The sequence below is a fragment of the Lolium rigidum genome, chromosome 2 (genome assembly GCF_022539505.1).
Source record: "Lolium rigidum isolate FL_2022 chromosome 2, APGP_CSIRO_Lrig_0.1, whole genome shotgun sequence".
Classification (NCBI taxonomy): Eukaryota; Viridiplantae; Streptophyta; class Magnoliopsida; order Poales; family Poaceae; genus Lolium; species Lolium rigidum.
This window is the reverse complement of record NC_061509.1, coordinates 190012789-190028248: the sequence shown is the minus strand read 5'-3', so window position 1 is coordinate 190028248 and position 15460 is coordinate 190012789.

Genomic DNA, 15460 nt, shown 5'->3' with positions numbered 1-15460 from the left:
AGTTAACTCCATAATCTACAAGAGATCATGATCATAGCATAAACCAAGTACTAACACGGTGCACGCACTGTCACCATTGCACACATGCAGGAGGAATAAACTACTTTAATAACAAATCACTAGAGTAGCACATGGATAAATTGTGATACAACATGCTGCAATCTTAAAGAGATATAAATAAGCACCTCACTATGCCATTCAACAATGAATAAGTATTCTCGTGAAATCTAGCCTAAGAGACCCACACGGTGCACACACTCGTCACCTTTACACACGTGGGACGAGGAGTCTCCTGGAGATCACATAAGTAAAACCCACTTGACTAGCATAATGACATCTAGATTACAAGCATCATCATATGAATCTCAATCATGTAAGGCAGCTCATGAGATTATTGTATTGAAGCACATAGGAGAGAGATGAACCACATAGCTACCGGTACAGCCCCGAGCCTCGATGGAGAACTACTCCCTCCTCATGGGAGCAAGCAGCGGTGATGAAGATGGCGGTGGAGATGGCAGCGGTGTCGATGGAGAAGCCTTCCGGGGCACTTCCCCGCTCCGGCAGGGTGCCGGAACAGAGATCCCGTCCCCCGCATCTTGGCTTCGCGATGGCGGCGGCTCCGGCAGGTTTTCGTGGGTTTCGTCAATTGGTCATCGGGTTTTCTGATCCAGGGGCTTTATATAGGCGAAGAGGCGGCGCAGAGGGCCGACAGGGGGGCCACACCATAGGCGGCGCGGCCCCCTCTCGGCCGCGCCAGCCTAGGGTTTGGTGGCCCCGTGGCCCCCTCCGGTCCTTCCCGGTGTTCTGGATGCTTCCGATGAAAATAGGAACTTTGGCGTTGATTTCGTCCGATTCCGAGAATATTTCGTTACTAGGATTTCTGAAACCAAAAACAGCAGTAAAACATGAACCGGCACTTCGGCATCTTGTTAATAGGTTAGTTCCAGAAAATGCACGAATATGACATAAAGTGTGCATAAAACATGTAGATAACATCAATAATGTGGCATGGAACACAAGAAATTATCGATACGTTGGAGACGTATCAACCGCCATCGCTGTCTCCATGATGAGGAGGGAGTAATTCACCCCCGGGGCTGAGGGCTCTGCTGTAGCTATGTGGTTCATCTCTCTCTTTGTGATCTAGTTGAATATCATCTATGTGCTACTCTACTGATGTTATTAAAGTAGACTATTCCTCCTCCATGGTGCAATGGTGACGGTGTGTGCATCGTGTAGTACTTGGCGTAGTTTATGATTGTGATCTCTTGTAGATTATGAAGTTAACTATTACTATGATGGTATTGATGCAATTTATTCCCCCTTTAATAGTCTGTCGGTGACGGTGTGCATGCTATGTTAGTTCTCGGTGTGATTTCGTTGGTCTATCATGCACTCTAAGGTTATTTAAATATGAATATCGAATGTTGTGGAGCTTGTTAACTCCGGCATTGAGGTGCTCTTGTAGCCCTACACAATTAGTGGTGTTCATCATCCAACAAGAGAGTGTAGAGTGGTTTTATTATGTGATCAATGTTGAGAGTGTCCACTAGTGAAAGTAGGATCCCTAGGCCTTGTTTCCAAACATCGAATCTCCGTTTGTTTATCGTTTCGTTGCATGTTTACTCACTGCCATATTTTATTCAGATTGTTATTACCACTCATATACATCCATACTACTTGTATTTTACTATCTCTTCGCCGAACTAGTGCACCTATACATCTGACAAGTGTATTAGGTGTGTTGGGGACACAAGAGACTTCTTGTATCGTGATTGCGGGGTTGCTTGAGAGGGATATCTTTGACCTCTTCCTCCCTGAGTTCGATAAACCTTGGGTGATCCACTTAAGGGAAACTTGCTGCTGTTCTACAAACCTCTGCTCTTGGAGGCCCAACACTGTCTACAAGAATAGAAGCACCCGTAGACATCAGTGGGCACGGCTGGTGAGGAAAGGGGAAGAGGGGAGCTTGCCAAGTGGAACATGGCCGGCATGGCCATGTCCATGGCTAGGTTTAGCCTCCACCTAGGGTTTCTATGCTAGTGTTAGGGAGAGAGGGGACCAGGGAGCAAGAAGGGTTCAAGTGGTGGTTTTTAGAGGTAGGCAAACACTATTTCAAATAGTGTTGAGATTTGATCATAAATGCCATTTCAAATTTGTGCCCAATTTGATCTAAGCAATGTGGTTCAAAAAATTGAATTGGGTTGGTTTGGATGAGTTGCAATTGATCAGAGACAAACAAAGGTGGTGGTGGCATTGTAAAATTAAAAGAAGTGCAAAATTGGCAAAGTGTGAGATTGTTGACAAGGTTAAAAAGTCTCAACTTTGCATGAGCATAGTTTTTGATCCAAGATGATTTTGATATGGTGACCTTTACAAAAGTTGTTCAACTTGATGTTTAATTGGATGTGGTGCAAAGAATTGGGAAAGTTTGGTTTGAAAAACTTGAAATCGAGGGGCTCAAAGTGGTGACCAGATTGTAAATGGTAGATTTGACCATTATTCTATGTGATCACAATTTGAGTTTGAATTTGATTTGATTGGTGTTTCTTTGATTCCAAAAGTTGTAATAAGTGTTTAGTAACATAATACAACTAAGGGTGAAGGCCAAATTGGTCTAGGTCAAAGATTTGTAAAAATGGCATAAACCATATGTGAGGGTTTTGGTGATTTTCTAGCTTTTATTCTTTTCTTTTTCTTTGCTTCACTTAGGCATGTGTGAGGTTTATTTAGGGTTAGATTGAGTTGGGTAAAGGGTTCAAACCATTTTGGGACAATGTGGGTGCCTAGGTAAAAATTTGGTATTATGGCTAAGTGCCACATATGCCTCTATGCATATGCTTTATTTTATTTTTGTTTCTCACTTGGATTTGTTGGTAAGCACTAGGTTAGGTTTGTTGAAGTATTTCAAATCATCTACACAAGGTAGCCAAAGCAAAGTTTATTATTTGTAAAAATAGCCATAGGCTTACATATGCCTTTTTCTTATTTAATATCCTTTCTTTTTATTTTGTTCTTCAAAGGATGGTGATAAGAGAGATGAGGTTTAGGGTTTAGTGGGGTTTACCATGGTTCACCACCATTTAGCAAAATAAGAAAGGTAGGGTTCAAGATTTACATACTAGGGCTATAGGCCCACATATGTCTTTTTACTTTATTTTGGTTTCTCAAATTTGACCCACTTTGTTTTTGAGATGGTTAGGGTTTTAGGTTTTGGAAAAAAAATGTTCAAGGTAACAAACAACCAATCATAGAGATACACAAGCATTAGGTCTGAGCACTATGCATAATACCCCATGTAAGAAAAGTTTTTGTTGGTTCTCATTTTTGGAAAAAGGAAATTCATTTTCTCTTTGTTTTAAAATTTGGGATGTTACAACAGCTCGCCGGAGACCACCAATCGCCGGAGGCGATTCGTCTCCAGATCTGGCCGGGGGGCGATTTGGAGGAGGAGGAAGAAATCGACGAAACCGCGCGGACAAATCGATAGATCGTCGCACAACGGTTCAGGCGGTGTCGGTGGCGAGGTCAGGGGCGGCCGGACTTGGTCGGAGCGAGGCGGCGGCCATGGCGGCGACGCAGTCGCCAAAAGAATCGCCAGAGAGAACTAGGGTTCGAGCGAGAGAGGTGAGCGGGCGAGTGAGAGAGGTGGGCCGAATCGGTTCCCACCGAACCGATTTGGACGAGCCTTAACAGGTCGTCCAAATGGGCCTATTAAGTGGGCTGGCCCAATTAGGCTAGGAGGTATTTTAGTCCTTTTCTATTTTGAAAATAGCCCTAGAATTTAACCAAATTTTAATTAATAAAATATACCCCTAAAAATCCAAGAAAATTGGATTAGTGCATGAAAAATTATTCTTAACAAGAATAAAATAAGAAATGAAATTTAGATAACAAATTCAAATTTTGAAATTTTTGAAATTGAATTCAAACTTGGAAATTTTATTTATAATTTTCCTTGTATTTAAAAATCAAGGAAAATTTCAAATGAGTTTAAATATTTGTTTTAACATATTTCAAAGAGGAAATTCTAATAATCCAAGTTATTTCTTTTAAGATGGATATTTTCCAAAGGAAAATACTCTATTCTTCTTACTCCAAAAATATAGAGAAACCTCTATTATTTCAAATTATTTTTGAAATAAATAATTTTACCAAAGTAAAGTTGTATTACTTTGAACAATTCTTTCTTTATGAAATGAAAGTGTTTCTACAATTACGAGTAATTGCAAATTACTGCCAAAGGCACAAACCTTAATTCAACCCTAAATCTTAATAAAATAGTGGGGTAAGGGACTCAACATAAAATAATACATTCATGACTGCATTATTTGGATTTTATAACATTGTCCTTACTGGACAATGATGCTTCTTTACAGAACCCGAGGTTCAGGTTCCATCCACTGCATTGAACTGCACTATCTCGCAGTCCACAGGAAAGTTCATCCTTGCTCATGTCAACTTGAGTAATTTCTATCAATTTACTGCAAATCTATATACTTATCATTCCTGAATTGAAAATGAAATATTACTTTTCCAATTATGAATATGACTATGTGGTTGGCAATGGAACCATGGTATGTGTTGATATGGTGGAGGTTCCATTGCATGGGTTTTATTAACCTAGGGTTAAGTACCAATGCCGTCCAGTGATTCTAGCGCCGTACATATCGCGTTGGCCATAAGATCAATAATGGCTCTAGGGAAGCCAGCTGTATCTTTTCCCTCCTGCACGCCAACGGACTTGATAGAGCCTGACGGGGTGTTGGGAGAACACTGCCGTAGGTTGGGAAATCCTTTAAAATCCCCATCCGTGTGGATGAGAGGCTCTACCGTCTATGAAGGATTATCCATAGTACACCGGGGGTAAAGCCGTATGATCGGGAGATGTCTACCGGGGGTGTACGGATGGACAAAAGGGTGGGTTTGCAGGGTCACGTAGAAGGCGGTGTGGGCTTGGATCTTCTTTCCTGGCCTCACACCAAGGAAGTGTGAACAGGGGCAAGTCCCTGCGGATGACAAAAAGGATGAGGTCTCTTATGGGAAAAGTAACGCACCTCTGCAGAGTGTATCAAATTGTGGCTGCCACTCCTTGTTCCGGGAAGGGAACTATGAACGCGGCAGGAAAGGAACTCCGTGAAGTTCTGTTCAACCTGTGAAGACTGACGGGCATAGTTTTCATAATAAAATCAACCTTTTAAAGAAATGTTTTCGAAACATGCATTGACTTGAGATTTCCTGATCAACGGTCGTAGCTAGTGAATCAAACACCTTTTACTCTTTTGAACTTGCGGAGTACCTCTATACTCACTTTCTTTCGACACCCTTGCTAGACTGTGACACTGAAGTGGAGGCCATCGCCGATGGAGCACCGGAAGGAGACTACGAGCTGGTCTACGAGGAACCTGATCTGACCGGAGGAGTTGAAGGAGTAGACTATGGGATAGTTTACGGACCCGACGAGAATGAGGCGGAGGAGTAGTGACATACCTTAGTATCATAGAGCCAAGCAGCGTAGAACTTACCTAAATAAGTTGCTGAGCTCTCTTTCATCTATATGTGAGTTGTAATAGTACTTAAGTAATATCTTAGGGTGTTCTCATCGGACCTGTGAAAATACCAACTTGTTAAGACTATGTTTGTAATAATATCTGGAGTGTTATGACCTGCAATGTTTCTGTTGTACCACTCTGAGGGATATGACAATTGTGAAGAAGTTCCTTCACAAAGATCATATCAACGACTTGTATACTACAACATGCAGTGGTATGCTGGATCACCGCGAATGCCGCCGCCTCAAGGAGGAGGACGTCGCGGCCTCGCCACCACTTCCGCGTGCGAAGAAGCAATGGTGGGAGATGGAGGTGGAGGCGCAGGCGGCCCTCCGTGGGGCAACGACCTAGAGGAGTTCCCGGCCAGAACTTCATCGTCGGCCGCTCCGTCGACGAGGACTACCGGTAGATCACGATGGACCCGCGTAAGGCGGCGGTATGATCCGCCAGGGACCACAGCTTCAACTTAGTCGACCTCGCTGGACCTTCCGAGCTGCCGCCGCCAAAGGAGGAGAAGGACGATGACGACTGGTCCTTCAAGTCATCCAACGGCGACGGCGACGACGACAACAACCTCGACTTCAGCGGCTTCGACGCACGCTGTCGCTAGATTTTTTTTAGTTTTTTAGTTTAAAATTGAGTTACTTTTGTATGAATTTCGTTAAATTTCGTATGAATTTCGTTTTCAAAATGTCTTAATAAGTTTGAATTTCTATCGAAGTTATCGTATGAAGGACGCCGATGTGGAAACAACATCCCCAAATAGAGCATGCTTTGCCGACGCCCTCATACGGCAGTGCTGACGGCTCTACCGGTGAAGATGCTCTAAGGGTATGCCGTATATGCCACGGCATACCCACGGCCGGCATTGCAAGTGCATCCCCTTTTAATCAACTGGCTGGTTAAGCAATCTGAGCTAACACATGCAGCTGTTCGTTAGGGACTGCATTGGCTTTGGCAACTAATCACTCGTATGTCTATCAAGACTAGTTAAATGCCCGTAGGTTGTAACGGGTTGATAGAAGATATCTAGTTAAATATCCTTGTGTTACCACCTGACATCATTTTTTTTCATATAGTCATTTTTCTACATAGTCAACTCACTCCAACATCGCAACCACAGTACTCCATAGTCCTCCTACTCAAACATGACACTAGTCCTTGTGCACTCCAACTTTTTCAAATCGTTGTAGTAGATTACAAGTTTTCCATTGTCCATGAATTTGAAGTTGCTATGAGATGACAAGGAGCATCTTGTTAGTCTTTCCTTTTTTTTCCTATTTTACAACAACCACCTACATCGTAGCACCGTATCGGTTCCCCGAAGGCCTCCCCTCAGCTCCTCACATCCTAGCCCAATCAATGTACCTTGGGTGGAGCGCGAGCGGACAAAGCTCGGTGAAGTCGCACAACGGCGAGACCACAATGTTGATCCTGAGTGGAAGCCTGATATTGTGTGGCGATCCCGGGTGGAAGGACGATAATGCGTGAAGCACAAGCGGGCGGAGTTCCAACAAATCGGTGGAACAGCAAGAAGGCAATGTCAAGCACACGCAGAATTGCAAGCATGGGTAGGGCCGATCATTGGTACCGGCTGATATTTGTTGAATATAAGAAATGGCACTGAGGTTTAAGTGATGTTTGCAAGATGCAGTTTCTCCCCGTGCAATTATGTAATCTAACTGATTATCCTATTGTATTATGAAACAACACCCGAATAAGGATCCTGCTATTGTGTATTTAGCATGGTATTTTTTTGTTCTTTTATTTCCATATTTGTAAGCAATTTATCACATGTACTTATACTAACACCTTAAGTACTCAACTACAAATGATTGGGCATTCTAACCAATGTGATGGGCTTTAAAGTCGATTACTTCAAAGCGGAAGAAAAATGTTCAAGGTGTTGTGTCTGAAAATAAAATAAAAATTGAATGACATATATCTCTTGTTCTGGAGCCCAAAGATTCATGGACCAACATACTAATATAAGCCAAAACATTGTAAAATCTTACTAAATAGCTTGGTTTTCTTGTTTTTCTGCTCCTATCTCGATTGGTATAGCAATAAATTTGTAATTTTTCTCCCTAAGCGACGTATGGGAAGGAATAGTAAAGATTTATTCCTTGATTGTGGTATTTCTGAGGACGACCTACCATTCTAACTCTCATTTAATGGTAAATAATTAATCTGCATTGATTACAATTTATATCATGATTAGCTATAATAGATTAGACGGATGAATTTTAAGCGGAGGCTTTGACTTAGATTAAACGGACAAGATGCATCCAATGATGACCATCAAACGCGTTGAGTGACAAACGATCAACTTCAATATAATAGTATAGATGATGAACTTTATTAGTATCGTGTGTAAGCCTGCAAGCTAGCTATGCTTATGCCCATGCACCATGCATCCGTGTTTTACCATGTAGCTATTTTTGAGTACATGGGGCTAATAATTTAGTCTTAATAGTCAAGTGCATGATTAACTTTAAAATGTTCTGTTGTATTTTTTATACTCCCTCCGATTCATATTACTTGATGCTAATATAGATATATCTAGATGTATTTTAGTTGTAGTTACATCCATTTTAGCATTAATTAATATGGATCTGAGGGAGTAACATCTTTCTGCACATTTTTATGTTTATTTTAACGCAGTCACATTTTTATGTTTATTTTAACGCAATCTGATTGTATTTTATAGAGTTCCCGAAATGGTTACCCCGCTAATTTAAGGTTGCATGCACCAACAAGAATTTAGTTTAATATTAGAACACCCCATCAAACGGTGCATGTGTCCAACAATTTAATTTTTTAAATATAATGAAAATATATTTTTATCTAATTAATTTAGCATATTTAAAAAAATTCATTTCTTTTTTGTATAAACTAATTATCAATATGCACCTCAGAATTTTGGTAGGCATACCCTTCGCTGAAGTCCTAGGTCCGCCACTGGACAAAGGCAATGTATCGTTTAATCAAAAACATTTCTTTCTTTCTCTAAAAGCAAAACTTTTGTGTAAAATTTTTCTAGCATGATAAAAAACCAAATTTGTTGTAGTATGCTAGATATTGCACGTGATCATAGGCCGTAGGTATCGCCGAAAATGTCCAAGCTCATGCAACCCCATGACCACTCCCCGACCGTCGTGGGGAAACGACTGCCAAGAGAGAGGAAGCCCGAGGGGAAGAAGGTGCGGTAGCACGGCACAGGGGAAGAAATTCTGCGGCGTGGGGCGGGAGGAGGTGGTGGAGCAAGGCGGTGAGCAGCGTCGGGTGGCCGGCATCATTGGAAAGAGAGCGAGGAAGAGGGAGCGTGTTGGGAGGGACTGCGGGATTGGTCGGGAGTTTATCAGGTGCGGTTTGCAAAATCGATGGTCCGACACCTAAATCCAGACGGAGGGAGTACATAACTCAACAAAGAAGACAAATATTAGGGTGACACTATTCCCATTTCCAACGTGTTTATCTTTTGGGTTTATCTTTTGGGTGTGTCTATGTCTCGGTTGATTGAGATTTTCTTAAGTCTCAGTTACTTTAGAAAAGTGCTTTAAAAAGTGCAACTTAGATTAGCTGTACTTTTCTAGTTGCACTTTATTGACAGAAAAGTATATTATGTGAATGATTGAGAAATTCTCAGTTGACCGAGACATAGCAAAACCGTTATCTTTTTCTTAATAACGAGATGTAAATCGAGACTAGCCTTCAAATTAATGACATGGTATCCCTATATCATAATTTTTAAAACTTAAATACTACTACTGTAGTACCTTCATTTTAAATCAATTGACACAACCCCTCTTCTGAACAGTTCTTGAGAGCTCCACCCACATATCCGGGCCAAACCGAGGCCGTTCTTGGCGGCGATGCCGCTCGGGAATGGTTGAGGCGCGGCGCCGGCCCAGTCCTGTACAGAGTAGTTCTAGGTTTGTTAGTTAGTTTGTCCATTATGGTGTTTGGGAGTAGGTCGCTGGAGCTCGTCGGTTGGCTCTGGTGTGGCCTGGGTCTCGCCTTCCTCGCGGTAATGCTCTGGTGCAGGAGTCGTTGCCGGTGAGGGAGCGCCGCCCAGGGATCTCCGACAATAAAGTTGTCTTTCTGAGCTCATCCCCTCTGGTGGCCTTGCATGCTGCTGGCGGGTCGTCCAAGCCCTGCTCCTTCAAGTTTCCATGGAGGAAGATGAACGAGGAGGTTGCAAGGACGGGCTCACTCATTAAGTGCGCCCATCGACGGAGCTCTGGTACTGTTGCTGCCATCTTCCTCTTGGCCGGCCATGGAGGCGAGGGAGAGGAGAATTTCAGCTTGGAGCGACTGGGATTTCGTCGGTGGTTGGGAACTTCTCAAGCTGCAATTCAGAGATTTCTTCCGATGGTCCTGTGCAGATCATCGATCTTTGCCGCGGGGCATCAATTGACGCTGTCGAAGTGGCGTCTTCCTCGAGGAGTTCAACGGCAGGGGACTTATGCCGGCGTCTACCGCCTCGCCTCTGCTACTTTTGGTCGAAGGGTGACTCTTCTCGACTCTGGAACGCCATGGAGGCGTCTGTTCAACCTCCGTTTGTGGAGGCCCTTCTTCAACTCCTCGACGGCCTCTGGTGTCGACCACATCCCAAGTGGCATGTTCCCCGGCGGTGTGGAAGACAGCCGTTTCTGGAGCTTGCGCGTCGGTGGTGACCAAGGACTTGATTGCTTTGTTCCTTTTCTTCTTAAGGTCCTTTGTGCTTATGTTCAGGGCTTGCTTATATTTTTCCTATCTTCCTGGGTCCTTTTGTAAAAAGGTCTGTAACCGCCCTAATTTAATGCAGCTTCTCGGCCCTTCGGGGCCATTCCCGTTCAAAAAAAAAACTTTGTGTACATTGAAATGCGTTGCACCACATAATTTGGAACGGAGGTACACGTGCCCCCAGACCGCCTCTGTGCCGCGACCTCCTTGCGGCGGCGCCCCTATGTGTTAGAATGCGCTGCCGATGAGAAGCCCGGAGACCATCGGCCCGCTCCTCAAGCTACATTTTACTTCTCATTCGCTTTATAGTATAGACAGAATAACAGGACAGGAGTAAGGATGGCAATTTTACCCACGGGTACGGGTACCCGCGGATACCGTACCCGCATGGGCAGGGTATGGGTACACTTTTATGCCCATGGGTAGTACCCATACCCTGCCCGTTAAGTCATGGGCAGGGCACGGGTATAGCCTCGTACCCGTGAGTATACTCATACCCTGCCCGTTTATTGTCAAATTCATACGCACATCTATTTTTTTGACTTGTGGGTGAGAATATGAGAATGTGATTTTTATATTATGTTAATTGTTATGCACTCAACTATCTGTTATTGAGTTGAGATAATTAATTTTTTTAATCGAACTTTTTATCGATAAATGTAAAATTGTGATTGACTTGTGTAAAATTTAACCTACCCACCGGGTACCCAATGGGTACGGGTACCCGCCGGGTATGGGTATGGGTAAAGTTTTATACCCATGGGTACGGGTCCGGCTGCGCATTCGGTTAAATCGGTTCGGTTTATACGGGTTTTCGGTAAATACGATTTCAATACTTCGGTAAACACGGTTTTGTATGAGAATACGATTCGGTTTCGGTAATAACCAATAACATCCGGTTCGGTTTCGGTAATAACCAAATTAACCAAAGTTGTCGCGAATTTTTGAACAGGAGACAACTTTTGGCATGTCTTTTTCTATGGTGCATTCGGTCAAGTGAAAATTTTGGCATGACCTTTTTGTTTCATGCCAAAATATAACAGGAGAGATATATTCACAAATATTGTGCAAACTCATAAATTCACAGGATAATAATATATGATGAACAAGTAAGAAGCAATGAAACAAAAGCAAGAGAACAAGTCTAGCAAACATACGGGGATACAGAATTACAGATACATCACAGTATCACAGATACAATGATTCAGTACATAACATCAGTACATAGAAAATAGCACCATAGCAGATTAGTAGCAGCTACAGGGTAGCTACAACTAGCAGTATACACCATGGGGCAAACTTGAACAGGCAACTTGAACAGGAAATAGCACCATAGCAGATCAGTACATCATCTGGTCCATGGGGCAAACTCAAACAGGCAACTAGCTACAGCATGGTATTGGATTTTCGCCAACTCAAACAGGCAACTAGCTACAGCTAGCAACTAGCATACACGGATACACCATGGTCTTGGATTTTCGCCAACAGTTACTCTACATCTCCACACATGAAGATCAATCAAGAGGTATTATCTCATCATCATCCACTTGGAGGCCTCCAAAATCTACATTATAACACCAGGAATAGAATTAGTATGGAAGGTTGTATAATCCATAAACAATAGAAATGCACACCGTTTTTACCTTCCTCTAGCTTGGTCAACTCAGCAAGATCAGCCTCAATATTGATACGCTTACGGAGCAACCAGTCTTGTGTACATATCAAGGCTTGTAGTGTCATCGGGGTCAAAGAGCTTCTGAAGTCATCTAGAATACGACCACTAGTACTGAAAGCTGATTCAGAAGCAACAGTTGAGATGGGGATTGCTAGTATGTCACGTGCCAGTTTTGAAAGGACGGGAAAACGAGCAGAGTTGCACTTCCACCAACAGAGAACATCAAATTCAGGAGATTGCTCTTCTGGATCCTCGGATAGGTACTTGTCCAATTCAGTTTTGCTATTTGCACCATCCATATTATTAAGTCGCATTCTCTTGTTGTATCGTTCTCTCATAAGAGAATTCTCAGGAGCATTTTGAGTAATTTCAGACTGCGATACAAATTCGGTAGAAGAAGCACCATACAATTGTTTGTATTCTACAAAAAGAGATACAAATTCTTTGTGTGCCGCATCCAATATTGCGTTACCTTTAGTACTGCCATATGTGTCCTCAAGTAGGTCCTTAAAGAAATGAGATTCCTTGGTCCTTGCATAAATAATGAAAAAAGAGAGGTTAGAAAGATGGCCGCAAAATATATATTTGTTCATCTTCTCCGGATAACAATAGCCATGTATTGACAAAGATGGCAGCAATTTAATACCTAGGATCAAACATGGCAGCAATGAATATATATTTGTTCATCTTCTCCGGATCACCCCAATACTTCTCATACTTATCCTTCATCTTGATAGCCATGCTTTTAAAGATTTCATCATCACCACAAATCACATGTTCACTCCATTCACCCAACAAATAGCTGACAGCAGCAATCTCTTCAAAGAAAGTGTTGGAAGTGATATACTTGGTGCCAGAAACCTTATTGGTGAGGTCATACAAGTATTTGAGGAACTTCTTAAACTCACGGATATATACCCAATCACCGTGAGTTGGAGCACCACGTTCAGGAGGAAACTTATCTGAACCCATTTTTGCTAGCTCACTCTTGAAGTTGGGATCATCAAGTGCATACTGACAAAAAGCTCTCTCAAACTTCTCAACGCTATTTAACATCAGATATGTGGAGTTCCATCTAGTGCAGCAATCAATATGAAGCAAACCTTTACTCTCTACCTTGCTTTTTACCACACACTTTTTAAATAAAGTCATCCTAGTTGGAGAGCTTCTCACGTATTTGATAGCATTTCGAACTCTGTTAACCTGGATGGCACATTATCTTTAGCCCATCTCCAACCACAAGATTAAGAATATGAGCCACACACCTCATGTGAAGGTGTTTAGCCTTTGCCATAGTACAGCCCCTATTTGTCAAAGAACTCTTCATGTAATTTAAGCAAGTACCATTGGAAGAAGCATTATCTACGGTAATAGTGCACACTTTATCAATGCCCCACTCCATTAGTAGTTTATCTAATGATTTCCCAATTTCCTCCCCTTTGTGGCCATCTACCAACACAAAGCTAAGTATTTTTTTTTGAAGATTCCATTCAGGGGTGATGTAATGTGCAGTAAGAACCATGTATCCTTGAGCCTTTGACGATGTCCAACAATCAGTGGTGAGGCAAACAGTTTGATGGGAATCAATGAAATATTTTTTGAGCTTAGCTTTCTCAGAATTGTAAAGAGCCATAACATCTCTATACATAGTTGTTCTAGATGGAACAATGAACCTAGCACAAGCTTTGGACATGAAGAACCGAAAACCTTCTTTTTCTGAAAAATATGAATGGCAGCTCATCGACTACTATCATGCGAGCAAATGCTTCCCTGATTTCTTTCTCATTGTATTGCCAAGTACCTCCCGAAGGAATAGAATTACCATCAGAACTAGGTTGGTACATAAGCTCTGTTTGATGGCCACCAAGCTTCCTAGGATTCTTCTTGCAAGATTTCATATGGTTTATGAGGGAAGAAGTACCTGCACTTGAAGATTTGCAGCCCAAATTTGAACCGCAATAGTTACAAATGGCACGATTTGGATCATTTTCATGACAGTGAAGTGTTGCCATATCTTGCTACGTTTGTTCATTTGTTTCTTAACACTGCTGACAGGGGTTGAATTTGTAGGACCAGATCCAATGCCGGTACCAGTGCCGGAGCCATCACCTTCAAAACCAAGATCAACTTCCAAGTGTGCCATACTATGACTCTCGGTCTCGGACATCTAAATCAAGATAAGAAATTTCTCTCATACATCTAAAACATGACATGGAAATCTCTGAAATCTCTAAAGAATAGGAGTGCTATGCTAAGAAAATAAGAAGTCAGTACTGCCGGAGTGGTTACCTCAGGGCTGAGCGCTGATTACAGGACGACCAGAGCAGATGGTGGAGGCGTCGAGCCGTGGCCGTGGTGGAGCCGTGGGGATGGAAAAGGGGGTCGCCCGTCGGCCGTCGCCGTGGCCCGTGGCCCGTGGGGATCCGGCGGAGACTGGAGAGTGGAGAGGATGGGGACGGCCGGACGGGAGGGGACGGGGGGGGGGGTCGCCGTGGCCCGTGGGGATCCGGCGGAGCCGCGGAGGCTTGCAGCAGTCGACGTGGGCATCGCCGGTCGGCCCGCCGCCAGCAGAATTAGGGTTCGGCGCCGCCCTTCTGCTCGCCTTCTGCTCGGGTCGTGGCGTCGTGCGCGCCTGCGGGGTGCTAGGGCCTGGATGCGAGGCCGAGCCGAGACGACGAGATGGAGTCTGGAGGAGCGACTAGCTGGGCCTGCCGGCCTAGGCATCTCCGCGTCTGGGCCTGGGTTGTGCCTATGCGGTTAGTTTCGGTTAAAACCGCGGTTTTTCGGTTTAAAACCGAAAAAACTGAAGGTTAAATGGTTAGTGATTATGCTAACTGTAATCTTAACTGTAAACTGATAAAACCGAATTTTTGGGTGCAGTTAGGTTTTTTCGGCTTCGGTTTTCGGTTTCGGTTCGGTTATGCCCGACCGGAGGTACGGGTATGGGTAGAAGTTTGTACTCATTTTTTTCGAAATGGGGTATCCCCAGCCTCTGCATCAATTGATGCATGCGGCTTTCTTTATTAAAACGAATCCAGTTATAACAAGTAGCAAAATAAAAAAAGTCAAAACTTATTACAGCTCACGCATCACCCAAAGTTGCTACAAAAACAAGCCATCTAAAAACCACTAGCATGAAACGCCTTTGCATCATCATGTTAGTTTTCGATCAGCACGCCAACCGCACCGGCTGTAAAAATCCCGTGCTAGCGTTGTCAGTCGGTTGCACCCAATATCCATGAGAAGTTTGTACTCATTGACTATACGGGTATGGGTATGGTATTGCTCTACCCTGCCCATACCCTGCCCATTGCCATCCTTAGACAGGAGTCAAGCAATAAACCAACTAACTAGTGGAAATGCAGATGTTCTCCGAAAGAACTAACAAACTAGTTTCAGACAGTCATGGTATAAAACTGAAAACATAAAATAGAGTACAAACTTACTGATGGCACTACTGCAAGAGAAACACTGGCATAAAGAAGGTTGATTGATATTCCTT